Source organism: Phyllostomus discolor, chromosome 5, assembly GCF_004126475.2.
Source record: "Phyllostomus discolor isolate MPI-MPIP mPhyDis1 chromosome 5, mPhyDis1.pri.v3, whole genome shotgun sequence".
Lineage (NCBI taxonomy): Eukaryota > Metazoa > Chordata > Mammalia > Chiroptera > Phyllostomidae > Phyllostomus > Phyllostomus discolor.
The window spans coordinates 131,103,753-131,120,635 of record NC_040907.2 but is presented as its reverse complement, the minus strand read 5'-3'; positions in this window follow the sequence as shown (position 1 = coordinate 131,120,635).

Below are 16,883 nucleotides of genomic sequence, written 5' to 3'. Positions count from 1 at the left end.
GAATGGGTGGTAGAAGAAGGGACCCAGATGGATCCTACTGATGAAGGATAGACTTCACACCGTGAGCTTTCTGAGTCAAAAAAAGAATGCTTTCTCAGTGTCAAATATTAATATTGTTAAATATTGTGCTGCATTGTGCACTGATAATTTTTATAATGCATATCCTACTATTGGGGGAAAGCCCCAAAAATCTAACTTCAGGATTGAGTCCAAAGAGCTGACATATAGCCTTATTTAAATTCACAAGAGCTTTAATAGGAGAAACTTACATAAAAAGGCAAAGCAGCTTCTCCTAGTGGTGGCTGGTTGGAAGAATCCACACCCTTACTAGGACAAGATCCCTTTTATAGGGGATTAATAGTAAAACCATATGGTGGGTAGTCTCATAGACCACCACAAGGAACAATGCATTCCTAAGTCAAAAGATAACATCAGGCAGTTACCACAATCTATACATTCATTAACCTTTCTAGGGTCATGACATTTATCTTTAAACAGCATGGTTTTCTGGGTGATCAGCCAAGCCTGAGGCTACTGAGAGTTAAGAGTCCAACATTTCCCATGTGCCTTTGCTCTGGGGCCATATTACATCTACAGTGAGTTCCCCTACAGTTGTTGTTGGGGAGAATCTTAACTGGCAGAATGAGAGATGCTAACTTGTCTGGGATATGATCTAGTTCATAATTGTATTTCCAAGGCAGAAATTAAAAACAAGTTTAAAGCTTTTGAGGAGTCAGTGAAGACTGGGTGTGATCTGGAGCAAGCTCTTTTCCAGGAAGGAGGCAGGGCATTGAAATAGCTCTGTAATTGCCATTTCTACACAGAGAACAGAGCACAGGAGTTGTAAAACCATCTGGCTCTGTTCCCTGTGTAGGAGCTATGTGTGGGAGAGCTTGGAGGACCAATTTCATAGCTGACGTAAGAATTTTAATCCATTTAAAATGATTGAGTATAATTCCCAAGCTGTTATTTGCAGCTAGTTGTTAAGGAATTGTCTATATTTGTAAATGGTGTACATTAATTACAATCTTATTTCTTTAAGAGAATCAGAATGACTTATGGTGATAGAGTGACTTCTTTTGCTTTGCTCCATTTATTAACAGAATAATGAATGTCTCTATTACTATTTTAAGTGTCTCATTTCCTTTTGCTATGGACATTATCAGTTTTATTTGTCATTATTTTTCTGTTTCTGACATATTTCCCAGAAGTTGGCAGTATTTACCCTTTTGCATGCAATATACAGTACAACTGATCTGTATAATGAATGGAAATAACTTAGAAAATCATGGCATTTAGCCTTGGAAGGAACTTTAGAAATCATCTATTTGAAATCAAAATGTCTATTTTAAATGAGTACCTGGAAGTCCAAAGAAGTGAAACAACTTGATATACAGTGAATTAACAGCAGCTCTAGGACTAAAGTCCAATAACATATGCATGAGGCACATTTTATGAGGCTCATTCTAAGGCATCATTCTAGGCATCATTCTAAGGCTTTAAGCATACTTAACTGATCCCCGTAACTGTTGTATGAAGTACTATTATTCTTGTTGTTGTTGTATGAAGGCCTACTATTATCCTCATTCTACAGATGATACAGATGAGGAAATAAGAGATTTTCTCAAAATTGCCCAGTTAGTAAATAGTAGAACAGAGATCAGGACCCAAGTGGTCTGTCCCTGAAGCTTGTCATTGTCTAATCTCATATGTCCAGTGTTTTTCCTATCAAATTCTATGTGTTTTCAAGCTCATTATTTAAAATATGTTTATAGTTCTTTTCATTTAAAAAAGCATGAAAAATATTTTTGCAATGACCTTAAGGAGGTAGGGGTTCAGTAATATTCCTTTTTAGAGATGAGCAAGTTTGAGGTAGAGAGGTAAACAACATGTGTAGTTTACCAGTGAATCAATGGTAAGCCAGAGCAAACTCTGATTTATTTTCCCTACCACTCAACTATTAAGAAAAAATAGTTGATTGGCCTCTAATGCTAATGCCAACTTCATCTCGTGTTCCGTGTCTATTCTCTGTCTTCAGTTTCCCCAAATCGGGACTCGTGTTCCTGGACAGAAATGACCTGTTTCTCCAGTTGTGGCCCTGGCTCTCCTCTGCAATGCCCACAGTAGAGTGGGGTTTAGTATGAAATCATTCTGTTGAGTCCCTGTACCCACCAGGATCTGAACTTGCAACTGAGCACTTTTGTTGCTCATTGGACCAAAAGCAGAGCCAGTGGTTCCATTGCAGTCCCACAGTTTCCAAGATCTATACCTTGTTTCCCAGTGTTGGCCATGGGATACTCAAAGCTTGGAACCCAAGAAACCACTTGTGCTGCTTCATTTAACTGGCCATCCATCAGGTCCCTGATTCTGAAAGCCTCTTTGTAATCTGTGTAGAGTCTTAGTCCCTTTGTAAGCAAGGTAGTCCATGTTGTCCTCTTCTATTTAACATTCTGGGATAAGAGGATGAGATCATGTGTGCTATGTGAAGACTGTAGTACTGTGAATAGAAGCCAGGAATAGGGCCCTGGTTATTTTTCTAGCAACTTTTAGGGAAGCAGAGCTGGCCCTGGACTTATTCTTTACCTCTTGCCTTGTAACTATTGAAGTATCTCGCACACTTTTCATTATCTTTGTAGCAAAGTTCCTTTCTGATATAAAAATGCTATACACTATACTAAGGTGAAGATGACTGATAAGTAATTCTTCTTTTTAAGTATGTTACTATATGTTAAAGCAAGGCAATATTTTAATCAAAAGAAATGATTTTGCAGGGAGGATAACAATATTACAAGTTTTTATTTGAGTGGAGAAATTCTGTGGAAGGTAACATATTCTTAGATACCCGATGCTGCAATTCATTAGACATAAGCACTCACTGAAATAGTTATACTCCCAAGGAGTAAGTAGCCTCTGCATTTCTTTTCTCCCTTTGTATTCTTTTTTGGTAAAGACAAATAATGTGGACTGAAGGAAAAGAATCATTCCTATTTCTTTTTACCTTCTGCCTTAAGCATACCTCTAGAAGTTTGACCTACACCTTTAGGGCTGCGTGGACCAATATTAAGCTCCACTGTTTGTTTGACCCCATGACTAGAGGAAATAAAAGTGAAAGAGATGCCAACATTTTCACAAAAGCAGTAGCACCACAGAGAAGTACCAAGTGTGGCTGAGGGAAGACATGAGCAAACCACTAAAGTTGTCCTAAATTTACATTTTTTTCCTGTCATCCAAATAGGAGCATCAGGTACCAGGGCTGGAGTAGGGACATCTGAGAAAATACTGGAGCAGTGTCAGACATAAAAGATGTTGGCTACACTTTAAAATCTTGCATATAGTTACATAATAATGTCCATTCCTCCTTTTGGGTAGATTTCCAAGCATTCTACATCTAGTATCTCCACAGGTCCTGTCTGCAATCTTGGTAGAAATGCAAGGATAATGATATTAGCTGTTTACCATTTAACAAGCCTGAATAAATTTCTTGTGCTCTCAGAACCTCAAATTTCCACAGGAATAAAATGGGTATAATAATCCAAGTACTCACTTCAAAGGATAATTGTAAGGGATGCTATGAGATAACATGCAAAATGCTTAGCACATTTTTATGGCACCTATAAATGTTTCATAAATGATACTTGGTTATAACTACAACTTTGCTTATTAATGGAGATGCCAGGAGGTTAAATAGTTCCCTCCTGATACCTCTAGTTAATAGTGGAATCAGGACTGCAATCTAACCTTTTATCACTCACCAACTCCTCTTTCTTCTCCTCCTGGGAGTAGTATTTACAGAGTGAAGAATTTTCTTCTTTGCTGAAGCAGCTGGTCACTCTCCTGTTTCAGCTCGTGAATCCTTCCCCATTATTACCTTTGTCAAGTGAGAAACTGCTGTTTCTCCTACTAATCAACAGAGTGGTTTACCTATTGAGGTCAGTGGTATCGATCACATCTGTTTCCACAGGGAATTGGTGAGCCATCCATCAGTATTAGCACCTTCAACTCCCATGGGGCCCCTGTGATGTTACAAGCTGTTGTCACAGGAAAAACAGAGTCGTGTTTCTGGACATCTAGGGAGTGATTCAGTGTGTGAAGGTCAAAAGGGAGTGGAACTGGGATGTGGGTTTTTACTGCAGCTGATAGGCAGTTCTTTGGTAATGGAGAAAGATTAAACAAATGTAAGATTTCCCTTTCACACTCTTTTGTATAGTTGTCTTCTGTTTAGTGAAAAATATTTAAAGACTGTGCCTTTTTAGAGCAGTTTTAGGTTTATAATAAATTTGAGAGGAAGGTACAGAGAATTCCCATATACCCCTTTCCCCATATGTGCATATGTCACTCATCAGAATTATTATTATTATTGTTATTACTTATATTGAACCTGCACAAACATATCTTGATCACTCAACTTCATAGTTTACCTTAGGGCTAACCCTTGGTGTGATACAATCTGTGGACCTGGGCAGATGCATAATGAATATATGCATAGGGCTCCTCAGATTCTCTGCTTCTACCTGAGTCAGTTTTGCTAAACTGTGTTATTCAAAGAATTTTTCCTTTTTAAGTTTTCCAACTTATTGGCATGATGTTTTTCAATATATTTCCTTATTATTTGTAAAATATCTATGTGGTCTGTGGTGGTAACCATTTTTCATCATAGTCAATCTACCTAGCATTCCAACAATTTTATTGATTTTTTTCAAAATACCAGCTTTGGTTTCATTCTTTTTTTTTCTATTGTTTTTCTGTTTTTCAGTTCTATTACTCTGTATTTCCTTTTTTTCTACCTACTTTAGGGTTGATTTTAATTTCCATTTCTTTTCTCATAACTTAGGTTTACTTTATACTCTAGGGCATATTTATAATAATTATTTTAATGCTTTGATCTGATAATTCTATTATCTCTGTTATTTCTATTTACTTTTTTTTTTCCTGGCTGTGGGTCAAATTTTCCACTTATTTATGTGTCTAGTAATTGCTTAATGGTTGCTGGATATGTTGAATTGTATGTTGTTGAGTGTTAGACTTTACATTGTTTTTAGGATTGTTGCTTTTTTTCCTGGTAGAAAGTTATTTGTGGATTGGCTTCATCTTTTGAGGTTTATTTTAAAGTTCTAGGTAGATGTAGTAGTCTTTATCTGGAGATAATTTAGCCCCATTTCTAAGGTGTCACTTTCTTGGGTCTCCATTAAATATTACAGTATTCAGTAAGGTCTTTCCTCTTGGCTGAAGGAAATTAGGGTGCTTTGCAGCTCCATTTGAGTTGTGAGTATCACTTGTATCACAGTCCCCCAGTAATATTGTTTCCCTGAGATTTGTAATGCTTGGCCTCATGAGTTTCAACCTATGTATGTGTGTGAAATTCTACACAGATTTCTGGAACTCTTCCTATGAAGTACTCTTTTGTCTTGGGTACTCAATATTTCAAGTGCTTCAGCTCCCTGAAATTTTGATCTCTTTCTCCTCAACTTAGAAAAACTTCTTACTTCTATTTGAGTTCTTGCTTCCTGCACCTAGACTGGAAATCACCTGCAGACAAAAAGCTTTAATGATGGGGGGGTTTATATCAACCACTTCCCTTTCTTCAGTGACTGCAAACCTGTGCCGCCTATTGTGTAATACCTGAAAATAGTTGTTTCCTATATTTTGTCCACTTTTCTTATTGTTATAGGCCAGTGATTAAGTCCAGACCCTATTTATTGCTCACATCTGGAACAGAAGTCTCCTTCATGTACTTTTGCCATTGATTTTTAAGTTTTTTTTCAATTACAGTTTTTATTTAATATTATTTTGTGTTAGTTTCAGGTGTACAGCATAATGGTTAGACAATCATATATTTTACAGTTTTTCTCTCCTCCCCCCGATATTTCTAGTACCTGACATCTATTATTAGCCAGAGTGATTTTCTCAACATAAATCTGATCAAATCAGCCACAAACTTGTAAGGCTTAGTCTCATCCCTACCTACCCTTCCTGTGTCATTCTTCACCACTTCCCAATTTCTACTTTATGCTTACACATTACTAAGTTATTTCCAGGGTTCTTCAAATATGCTGTGGTCTCTCTCACATACAGACCATTGCAAATATTCTTCTCTTGACTTGGGATATTTACCCTTTACCCTACATATCCACTACCTACCCCTGGCTAATATACACTTATCCTTCACAACCTATTTATGTTTCTTTCTCAGAGAGATCTCCCACAAAAGTTAGAGTTGGTTTACACCAGCTTAATGCTCTCATAAGCCTGTACTTGCCTTACAATAGCCCTCATCATATTACTATTACTTGTTTAATATCTTATGCATTAGATTGTTAAATCGAACTGAAGGCTCAACATCTCTCACTAAATTTGTTAAATCTCCAGTGCTTTGTACAGCAGCTGGTGGAGCAGGTCTCAAGAAATATTTGATAAATAAATTACTGAAAACATATGGTAATAATCAAATAACTGATAGTGGGAGGAGGTGAGGCACAGAGAAGGGGAGAAACAAACAAACAAGCAAACAAACACTAATGCTTAAAAAATAGAAGACTCTTAAGGACAGCACTTTAACATTTTGTTGACACTGTTGGTCAAATTTTCCACAGGTCATTCAGTTCCTTTGTTTGGCCATGTTGACAGAGGCACTAAGATGAGAATGATGTATTTGGTACTTTTCTCTTTGCCACCATGAAGACTCAGTAAATGGTTTTCCATTATGGGGTTTTCAGAAGTGGTCACGATGAACAAAGTTTCACAGTCATTGAATGCAGTGTGTTATGATTCTATCAGTTTGTCTTGGGTAATTCCAAGGAAGAGATATCCATTATGCCTTACCCCATTCTTTGTCTCCACTGTTGTTTTAGTGTTAGGGTAAAAGAATGTCCACAGACTTGATAGATATTCATCATCCTGATCAAGTCCTGTGAACAAACAAAATTAGATTGTGGCAGTCAAAGATCTGAGAAAGAATGTTTAGAATTGAGATTTATGTGTTTCACACAGGGAAACAAAGCAGACATTGTAATACTTGAATTCAAAAGTAGTGAATCCATTGCCTAAAAGGTAAGTGACCTGCTTATTTGTTGTCATTTAGCTTTTATGATTTACCACTTTATCAAATAATAAATAACATAAAACTTTTCCCTAAATAACATAAAGCTTTTCCCTAAAAATGCTATGCACTAGTGCCATATTTAGAATGACCAACTGAAGGAGGACTTTCCAAACAAAAGCTTAGATTCCTTATGAAACCTTCATTGGATGGCAAGAAAGTCATTTGTTCACCAAAGATTAAGGGGCATCATGAAATACTAGAAAGAGCTGAAAGTGTTCTTAGAGACCATTTAGTCCAATCTCCTATTTTACTTTTTTATTGGATTTGTGGGGGTGATATTGGTCTACAACACCATGCAGGTTTCAAGTATAAAACTCAACAAAACATCATCTGCACACTGCATCATGCACCCATGGCCCAAAGCAGAGTCTCCTTCTGTCTCCATTTATCCTCTCTTTGCCCACCTCCACCTACCCGCATTCCACTTTCCCTCTGGCTATCACAGCACTGTTGTCTGTGTCTAGGTGTCATATATACAAAGGCTGTCCAGAAGGTATCCAGCCACGTAGTATGAAAAATAGAGACATTTATTGAAGAAGATACAAGATACAAGAAACATTGTACATAGGATAAGGATGCCTCAGTCCCCTTCAAAGTAGGCACCTTGGGACCTCACACAGTTTTCCCAATTGCCATAAACTGTCCCTGTCACATTTCCCTGATTCTCACCCACTACCTGAAATCTGAAGGGGTTCAAAGGTGATTTTAGTTTTGGGAAAAGCCAGAAGTCACAGGGCACCAAATTTGGGTTGTAGCGGGGCTGAGTCACTTGGACGATTTGATGTTTTGCCAAAAAACTGCACCAAACATGATGCATTGTGGGTGCATTGTAGTGACAAAGTTGCCAATCTCCAGTTGCCCATGGCTGTGGTCTTCTGAATCATGTAAATAGTTTCCATGGAGGAATGTTCAAGTTTAACACAAAATTTGATGCAGATTTGTTGCTGTACTTGCTCAGTCATTTTGAATGCAAATGCTATGGCCACCAGTACCATATGGCCCACTCAATGGTGTCTACTGCTGCCACTGACTAGTACATCATTATTCACACATGTGCATTCCAGTCCATTCTCCTTGGCTGCCAGGTTATATTGATGTTGCAAAAACCATTCTTGTTTTATTAATGACAGCTGGAATTTTTCCGGAAAGACCTGGGTTTATTGCCATTTTATTGTTCATAATTCTGATCTACTTCTTTTTCTTAAATACGGCACTTTGAAATTTCATATAATAATGGTTTGATGATGATGAACTCCTTTAGATTTTTTTTGTCCAGGAAGCTCTTTATCTGCCCTTTGATTCTAAATGATATCTTTGCTGGGTAGCAGCAGTCCCCAACCTTTTTGACACCAGACACCTATTTCATGGAAGACAATTTTTCATGGACTGGGGTGGGGTGGGGAAGGCAGCAGTTGGAGCTCTGCTGGGAGGGGGATTGAAGACAGAAGGCAGAGATTAGTTGGTAATGTGAGCTGTGAATAGTGTCCACAGATGGGGAGGAGGGAGTTTGGGGACACCTCGAGTAGAGCAATCTTGGCTGTAGGTCCCTGCTTTTCAAGACTTTGAATGTTTCTTGTGAATCCATTCTAGCTTGCAAAGTTTCTTTTGAGAAATCAGCTGACAGTCTTATGTGAATTCCCCTCTAGGTAACTGTTTTTGTTTTGCTGCTTTTAAGGCTCCCTCTTCATCTTAAACATTTGACATTTTAATTATGATGTGTTTTGACATGGGCCTCTTTGTGTCCATCTTGTTTGGGATTCTGTGCTTCCTGAACTTACATGTCTATTTCCTTCACCAAATTAGGGAAGTTTTCTTTCATTACTTTTTCAAATACATTTCTAATTTCTTGCTCTTTCTCATCTTCTTCTGGCACCCCTACAATGAGAATGTTGGAACACTTGAAGTTGTCCTAGCAACTGCATACACTATCCTCATTTTTTTGGATTCTTTTTTCTTCTTGTTGTTCTGATTGGTTGTTTTTGTTTCCTTATGTTCCAAGTCATTGATTTGATTCTCAGTCTCCTCCACTCTATTCTTATTTTCCTGTAAATTGTTCTTTATTTCAACTAGCATATCCTTCATTTCTGACTGGATCTTTTTTATGCTGTTGAGGTCCTCACTAAGTTCCTCAAGCATCCTTATAACTACTGTTTTAAACTCTGCATCTGAAAGATTGCTGTGTCCATTTTGTTTAGTTCTTTTTCTAGAGTTTTGATCTGATTTTTCATTTGGGTCATATTTCTTTGCTCATTTTGGCAGCCTCCCTGTGTTTGTTTCTATGTATTAGTCAGAGCTGCTATGACTCTCTGTCTTGATATCATGGCCTAATGTAGTAGGTGACCTCTAGGGTCCTATGGCACAACCTCCCCTATTGCACAAGCTGGGTACTCAAGGTGAGCCCTCTAATGTGGGCTGAGTACATCCTCCTCTTTTAGTTGAGCCTTGATTGCTTTTGGCAGGTCAATAGGAGGGATCTACCTAGGCCATGCAGCTGCAAGGACCACTGACCACAAGCCTTCACCTTCCATGGAGGATCAGCTGTGCAGGGGCAGGATGGTGGTGCTCCAACATGGTTTGTAGCAGCTGTCCACTTGTTGCACAGGCTCTGAGGTTTCCCAAGTGGTGCAGGACAAGGTCAACCCCCACCTGTGTTCTGCTGGGGACTACCCTGCATAAGTAGTAAATAGTCTGAGATGGTTGTTACTTATGCTGGGCTTGAAGATTCCTGGGTGAAGAAAAGATGTAAATCTAGGCTGGCTGCTGATGGTTCCAGACCTGGAGCCACTTAGTAAAAGGTACAGGGGTTTGGTCTCATGGAGGCTGGCTGTTGCTTATTTGATAGGAATTAGGAAGTTGGGAAGCATGAGCCAAGGCCAGCCATCATATGGAAAAGTCATGGTTAATAGTTTGAGTGAGTCAATAGTTTGAGTGAGTCAATGAGTTGGTCAATAGTTTGAGTGGGTCAGGGGATCTCCAGGGTGGGGCAAACAGTGTAAGGTTGATGGAGTCTCAGATATGGTACCCACCTGCCAGATCTGTGGCTCTGTGGAGGAAGGGCTCAGAAACTGTACAATGGTTTCTGTCCTCTTTTCTGTCTGTGAGAAAACTGTCTTCCAGCTCTCGCTTTGATACTACACACTTCATTTCCTCCCTGTATGTCACTGGTGCCTTTCAAGCTGATAACCCAGTGCTGGAGCTCAGGGGGAGTGAATCTAAATCTGTGTGTGGGTTCTTTAGGAGGAACTGCTTAGGATTCCATTATTTTCTTCCACCAACTCTATCCTTGCTGGTTTTTGCAGCCAGAAGTTATGGGGATTGTCTTCATGGCACTGGAAACCTGGACTGGGGAGACTTGTGTGGGGCTAGGACTCTTCACTCCCAAGATATGTCTTCAGAATTTTTATCTACCACATGTGGATGTGGGACAAGCCTGTTCTGCATCTCTGTCCCCCCTACCAGTATGAATATATTTGGTTTCTCTAATTCTATAGTTGTCAGACTTCTATTCAAGTAGATTTCTTATGGTTCTAAGTAATGACTGTTCTATATTTTAGTTGTAATTTTTATGTGGTTGTGTGAGGAGATGAGCCATGTTTACCTACACCACCATATTGATTGGAAGTTTGGCTGTTTTATTTTGTATTCCAATCAGCAGTGTTCAAGTGTTCCTGTTGCTAACATTCTTGGCAATGTTTGGTGGTGTCAGTATTCTGGATTTTGGTCATTTTCATAGGTGTGATGTGCTATCTCACTGTTGTTTAACTTTGTATTTCTCTGATGATATATGATGTTGAGCATCTATTTATGTATTTATTTGTCATTTGTATATCTCCTTTGGTGAGGTTTCTGGCCCATTTTCCAGAAATTTTTTTTTTTTTAATTTATTTATTTATTTATTTTTTATTTCAATCATTGTTCAAGTACAGTTTTCTGCCCCCTACTCCCGTTTCAGCCCCTCCACCCAACCCTCCCCCCTTCCCCCCACCCCCCCCACCCTTAGTTTTTGTCCATGTGTCCTCCAAATTTGTTCCTGTAATCCCTACCCATTCCCCCCTGAAATTCCCTCTTCTCTCCCCTCTGGCCACTGTCAATTGGGTTATTTTTTTATTGTTGAGTTTTAAGAATTCTTTGTATATTTTGGGTAAGAATTATTTTTTCAGATGTTTCTTTGCAAATATTTTCTCCCAGTTGGTGGCTTGTCTTATAATTCTCTTGACATTGTCTTTTGTAGAGCAAATTTTTATAATTTTAATTAAATTCACTTTCTCAGTTACTTCTTTCATGGATCATATCTTTAGTGTTGTATCTAAAAAGGCATCAATAACTCTAACTAGTGTGGTTCAGGGGGTAGGACAACATCCTGAAAACCAAAAGGTTGCTGGCTTGACTCCCCATCAGGGCACATGCCTGGGTTTTGGGCCAGGTCTCTGGTTGGGGGTATGCAAGAGGTAACTGATCCATGTCTGTCTTGCACATCAGTGTTCCTCTCTTTCTTCCTCCCTTCCCCCTCTCTAAAAATAAATGAATAAAGTTTTATAAGAAAAGCATCAATATACCCAGGGTCATTGTTATTTTCTAGGAGTTTTATTTTCTTATAACTTACCCTTCCATCTATGATCTATTTTGAGTTAATGTTTGTGAAATGAGTATGCTCAGTGAATAGATTCATTTTTTTTTGATGTGTGAATGTTCAGTTGTTCAGCTCTATATGTTGAAAAAAATCATCTTTGTAGCATTGCATTGCTTTTGCTCTTTTGTCAAAAATCCATTGACTATAATTATGGGGTTATATTTTGGGGCTTTCTATGCTGTTCCATTGATCTTTGTCTGTTCTTTCACCAGTACCACCTTGTCTTAATTGCTGTTTCTTTATAATAAGTCTTAAAGTCAGGTAGTGTCAGGCTTCCAACTTTATTGTTCTCCATCAATATTATGTTGGTTTTTTTGGATCTTTTGTTTCTTCTTAGAATCAATTTGTTGATATCCATAAAAAAAAAACTTGCTGGGATTTTGATTGGCATTGTATTAAATCTATGCATCAAAGATTGATATTTAGGCAATAGTGAATCTTCCTATCCATGAACACAGAATACTCTCATTTATTTAGTTCTTCTTAGATTTCATTAGTTACAGTTGTAGTTTTATTCATATAGATCTTATATGTATTTTTTGCTCAATTTATAACTAAATATTTTGTTTATTGACTGCTAATACAATAAATGGTATTGTATTTATTTTTAAATAATATATTTTATTGATTTTTCTATTATAGTTGTACCATTTTCCCCCCTTTATTTCCCGCTACCCTGAACATTCCCTCCTGCCTGCTTCCTCCCTGCCCCCTTTAGTTCATGTCCATGGGTAGTACTTATAAGTTCTTTGGCTTCTACATTTCCTATACTATTCTTAACCTCCCCCTGTCTATTTTCTACCTACCATTTATGCTACTTATTCCCCATTATCTTTTCCCCCATTCCCTACCCTCTCCCCATTGATAACCCTCCATGTGATCTGCATTTTTGTCCCTGTTCTAGTTTGCTTAGTTTGTTTTTTGTTTCTTTTTGGGTTCAGTTGTTGATAGTTGTGAGTTTGTTGTCATTTTACTGTTCATAGTTTTGATCTTCTTCTTTTTCTTAGATAAGTTCCTTTAAGATTTCATATAATAAGGGCTTGGTGATGATGAACTTCTTTAACTTGACCTTATCTGAGAAGCACTTTATCTGCCCTTTTATTCTAAATGATAGTTTTGCTGGATAGTGTAATCTTGGATGTAGGTCCTTGCCTTTAATGACTTTGAATACTTCTTTCCAACTCCTTCTTGCCAGTAAGGTTTCTTTTGAGAAATCAGCTGATAGTCTTATGGGAACTTCTTTGTAGGTAACTGCTTCCTTTTCTCTGGCTGCTTCTAGGATTCTCTCCTTATCTATAATCTTGGGTAATGTAATTATGATGTGCCTTGGTGTGTGCTTCCTTGGGTCCAACTTCTTTGGGACACTCAGCTTCCTGGACTTCCTGGAAGTCTGTTTCCTTTGCCAGGTTGGGGAAGTTCTCCTTCATTATTTTGTTCAAATACATTTTAAATTTCTTGCTCTTTCTCTTCTCCTTCTGGAATCCCTGAGATTTGGATATTGGAATATTTCAAGTTGTCCAGAGGTTCCTAAGCCTCTCCTCATTTTTTCTGAATTCTTGTTTCTTCACTGTGTTCTGGTCAAATCTTTATTTCTTCCTTAGGCTCCAAACTGTTGATTTGAGTCCTGGTTTCCTTCCCATCACTGTTGTTTCCCTGTACATTTTCCTTTATTTCATTTTTCATAGCCTTTACTTTTGCCTCTACTTTGCAACCATACTCAACCAATTCTGTGAGCATTCTGATTAATAGTGTTTTGAACTATGCATCTGATAGGTTGGGTATCTCTTTGTGGCTTAGTTGTAAATTTTTCTGGAGCTTTGATCTGTTCTTTCATTTTTTTGTCTTGGCATGCATGTTACATACTAAGAGGTAGAGCCTTAGGTATTCACCAAGGTGAGGCAACCCATGTAGCTGTGTTGTGGCACTGTCTGTGGGGGAAGGGTCAGAGAGTGAACAGTGCTCCTTGCTCGGCTCTTAGCCTGCTTTCAGCCACTTCCCTGCTACCCCCAAGCAAATTTGGCCCTTCTAGTGGAGATTCTTGGGTGGGTTGGTTTGTATACGTTCTAGGACCCTGTGGGTTTCCCCAGTAAACTTGTCTGTGAGGTTGGGAGTTTCTCCTGACACCTCAACCCCTACAGGCTTTAGCCAGAGGTTTTGAAGCATTCTTTTCCTGTGCTGGAACCCTGTATTGTGTTGTCTGTCTCACTTTCTAGTTTTCCTCCTGTTTTATCCATATGCAAATGTGGGGCTGCTTGGGCTACAAGCAGCCACGTTGCCCACCCAGTCCTCTAGCCATTGTCCTGCTGCGAGTCCTCTCACCCTGGCTGCCTGTTCTGTCCCTCCTACCAGTTGGAATGAATGTTTCTTCTTTAACTCCTTGGTTGTTGGACTTCCGTAGAGTTCAATTTTTCTAGCAGTTTTGGTTATTTTTTTGTTTTGAAATTTGTTGTTGCCTTTCTTTTGGTTGTGTGAAGAGGCAAAGTGTCTCTATCTATGCCTCCATCTTAGCTGGAAGTCCACAAATGATATGATTTCATGATTGAAAAATATTTGAAAAGATCAAATATGTATTTGTAATAATACCCAAGTGAGCTCTTGCTATTGTAATTGTGAAGCATTGGGATAGTCCTTAGAATAAGTCTAGACTCAGATAACCTTCAGGGGAGTGCTCTGTCTCCCAGGTGACTATGTAATGTTAATTTTTTTAAACTTGGAATAAGTTGAATTAACTGAAATTTATCACTTTTCTGTATATTTTCAAAGAAAGGTACACATCCTGAAATATAATTGCAAAGAGGTCTTTGTTCAATAAAGCTTATGAATTTATTCTCTTCATTCATTGAGGGCAACATTGGGATGCATCTGTAAAATTAAAGCATCTGTCCCATTGGTCTATTCTTGTTATTTGTCTTTTCAAACTTCATCATTGTTTCTTAAACCTAATAGCCCCTAAGTCCTCACCCTCTGTTACATTTTTTTGGTCATATTAAGCACTCATGATCTTGAAGAATTGTTTTTTGCTTCATTCTGACTTTTCTAATAGCTCTTTTAAAGGTAAAAAAATTTCATCAGTGATGTACATATTTTCAAATACCTGGTTTTGTATCAGGAACACACAATAACTTAGTTATTTTACCTTTTTCATTGGTTTTAAAGACATAACACTGGTGCATTTTATTTTATTTTTTTTGTTATATCTCTTTTGTCATGAAAAATATTCTGAAACTGATCAGATGAGCAATGTGGGTTGACACTAATTAGTTAATTACATCAGAATTGTTGTCAACTAAAATCATGAGACTTAATATTATGAAGTAAGGTAGGCAATTCATCAGAATAGAAATTTGGAAGAGTGTCTGGGCCCTTTTAACTGCTAGAAACTAGGGAGATCCTAGACTACGGTCACAAAAGGTGAATAAAAATGATTTGTTAATATAGATGTAAACAGATGGCCCCTTAGAGAGACATGAGTTTCAGCCTCTTGCCTCCAAGTTGAAGAGCCCTTTAATCATTTCAGGCAGGTGATTATTTCCTTAGACGTTTCCATGGAACAAGATATCCCACTTTCCCTTTATAGACTGAATGTTGCTATGAGAGAAAGTCTATCTCGGGAATTAAGGTTTTTGCTAATTAGAAGTTACAAGCTGGTGTCACAGGTAGAATGTGGATCTCTTTCTTGATCATCTGGTTTGATTTAATTCTAATAAGTGCCAGGCACTGTTTTGGGTATTTGGGATAAAATGGAACAAAAGGGGTATAATACTTCTATTGTAATGGAGTAAAATAGAAAATAAATACATAAATAAAATAATTTCAAATTGTGATAATTAGTGTAAAGTAAAAGAATACATTGGTGTGGACAGAGATGCTTTAGATAAATTGGGTAGAAATGGCTCTGTAAGGAAGAGATATTTGGGTTGATATATACATAAGGGAAGGATTAAAAGAACTAAATGACATGGTGTGTTTAAAAAGAATTCCAGAGGTATGACCTTGGATAAGCTCGTTAGCTTCTGTGGACACCATTTCCTGTCTAGCATACATATGTTTTTGTTAGTAGATTAAGTTCTAATAAAAATTTATCATAATTTGGCAGTATTTATCTTCATTTCCTAAGGAAGTGTTTCTAAATTGGAATGTTTGACATCTCTGGAGGGATACTGGAATCCTGGAGAGTCCTCATGGGTATATGTAGGAGACCATTCTGCACAGTGTGGGCCCAGATCCCACTCAGAGATGCACAGGACCCATACCCACAGATAGGTTCTCCCGTGGGGAATTAGGCCTGCATTGTATCTAGACTGTTATGAGACTCGCTTTTGCTAAAATTCCCTCACCCCGAATTGAGGCAGCAAACATTTACTGCAAAGTAACTTCCTAAAATCCATGCTAAACCTTCCAAGGATGAGTGTAACTGGTTCAACCACTTTCCTCTTTTCATTTGCAAATATCCCTCTTCTGTGATGTGATTAGTGGCATCAGCTCCTTTGTTTTCTATAAAAGGTAACCACCTAAAGTGAACCTGTGCATAGTTAATGAGGACGACCATGTAAAGTGCCCAGAAAAGAAATAAAGGCCTGACATGGCAGAGGCCGCAGCTTTTTGCTCCCCTTGAGAGAAAAAGCTATTCTGTCCCTTTTCCTCCACAGGACTCAGTAGTCTGTGTGAACATCTCATATCTCATCCACAATGTGGCGGACCCCATGAGCTGGGGTCTGCATCAGTAAATATCTCAGAGAATAGCTTGGGAGAGCAGGCAGGTCTGGCTTTTTATCCATGCTCATTGTTCTACCTACAGCAGGTAACACTCAAAATAAGGTGGCCTAATACTTGAGGGACATTATTCAACCCAACCAGGATGTGGCTGGCAAACTGACAGGTTACCTCTCCATCCACCTATATAGTGGCAGATAAAGATAGATGGCAGTCTCATATCATTGCTGAGGTTGGTGAAATGATAAAGGTTACAGATACTCACTAGTGGCATAAAATAAGCTTGACTCCTGGGACATAGGGCATCAGAGCTATAAGGTCAACTTCTCTATTAGGGAGGGTGAGAAGCTGGTCATTAGGTAGAATTGGCTTGTGGAATAAAGTTTCAAGCAATAAATGTGTGAAAGACAAGTATATTCCACTCACGGAGGCTCACTATCC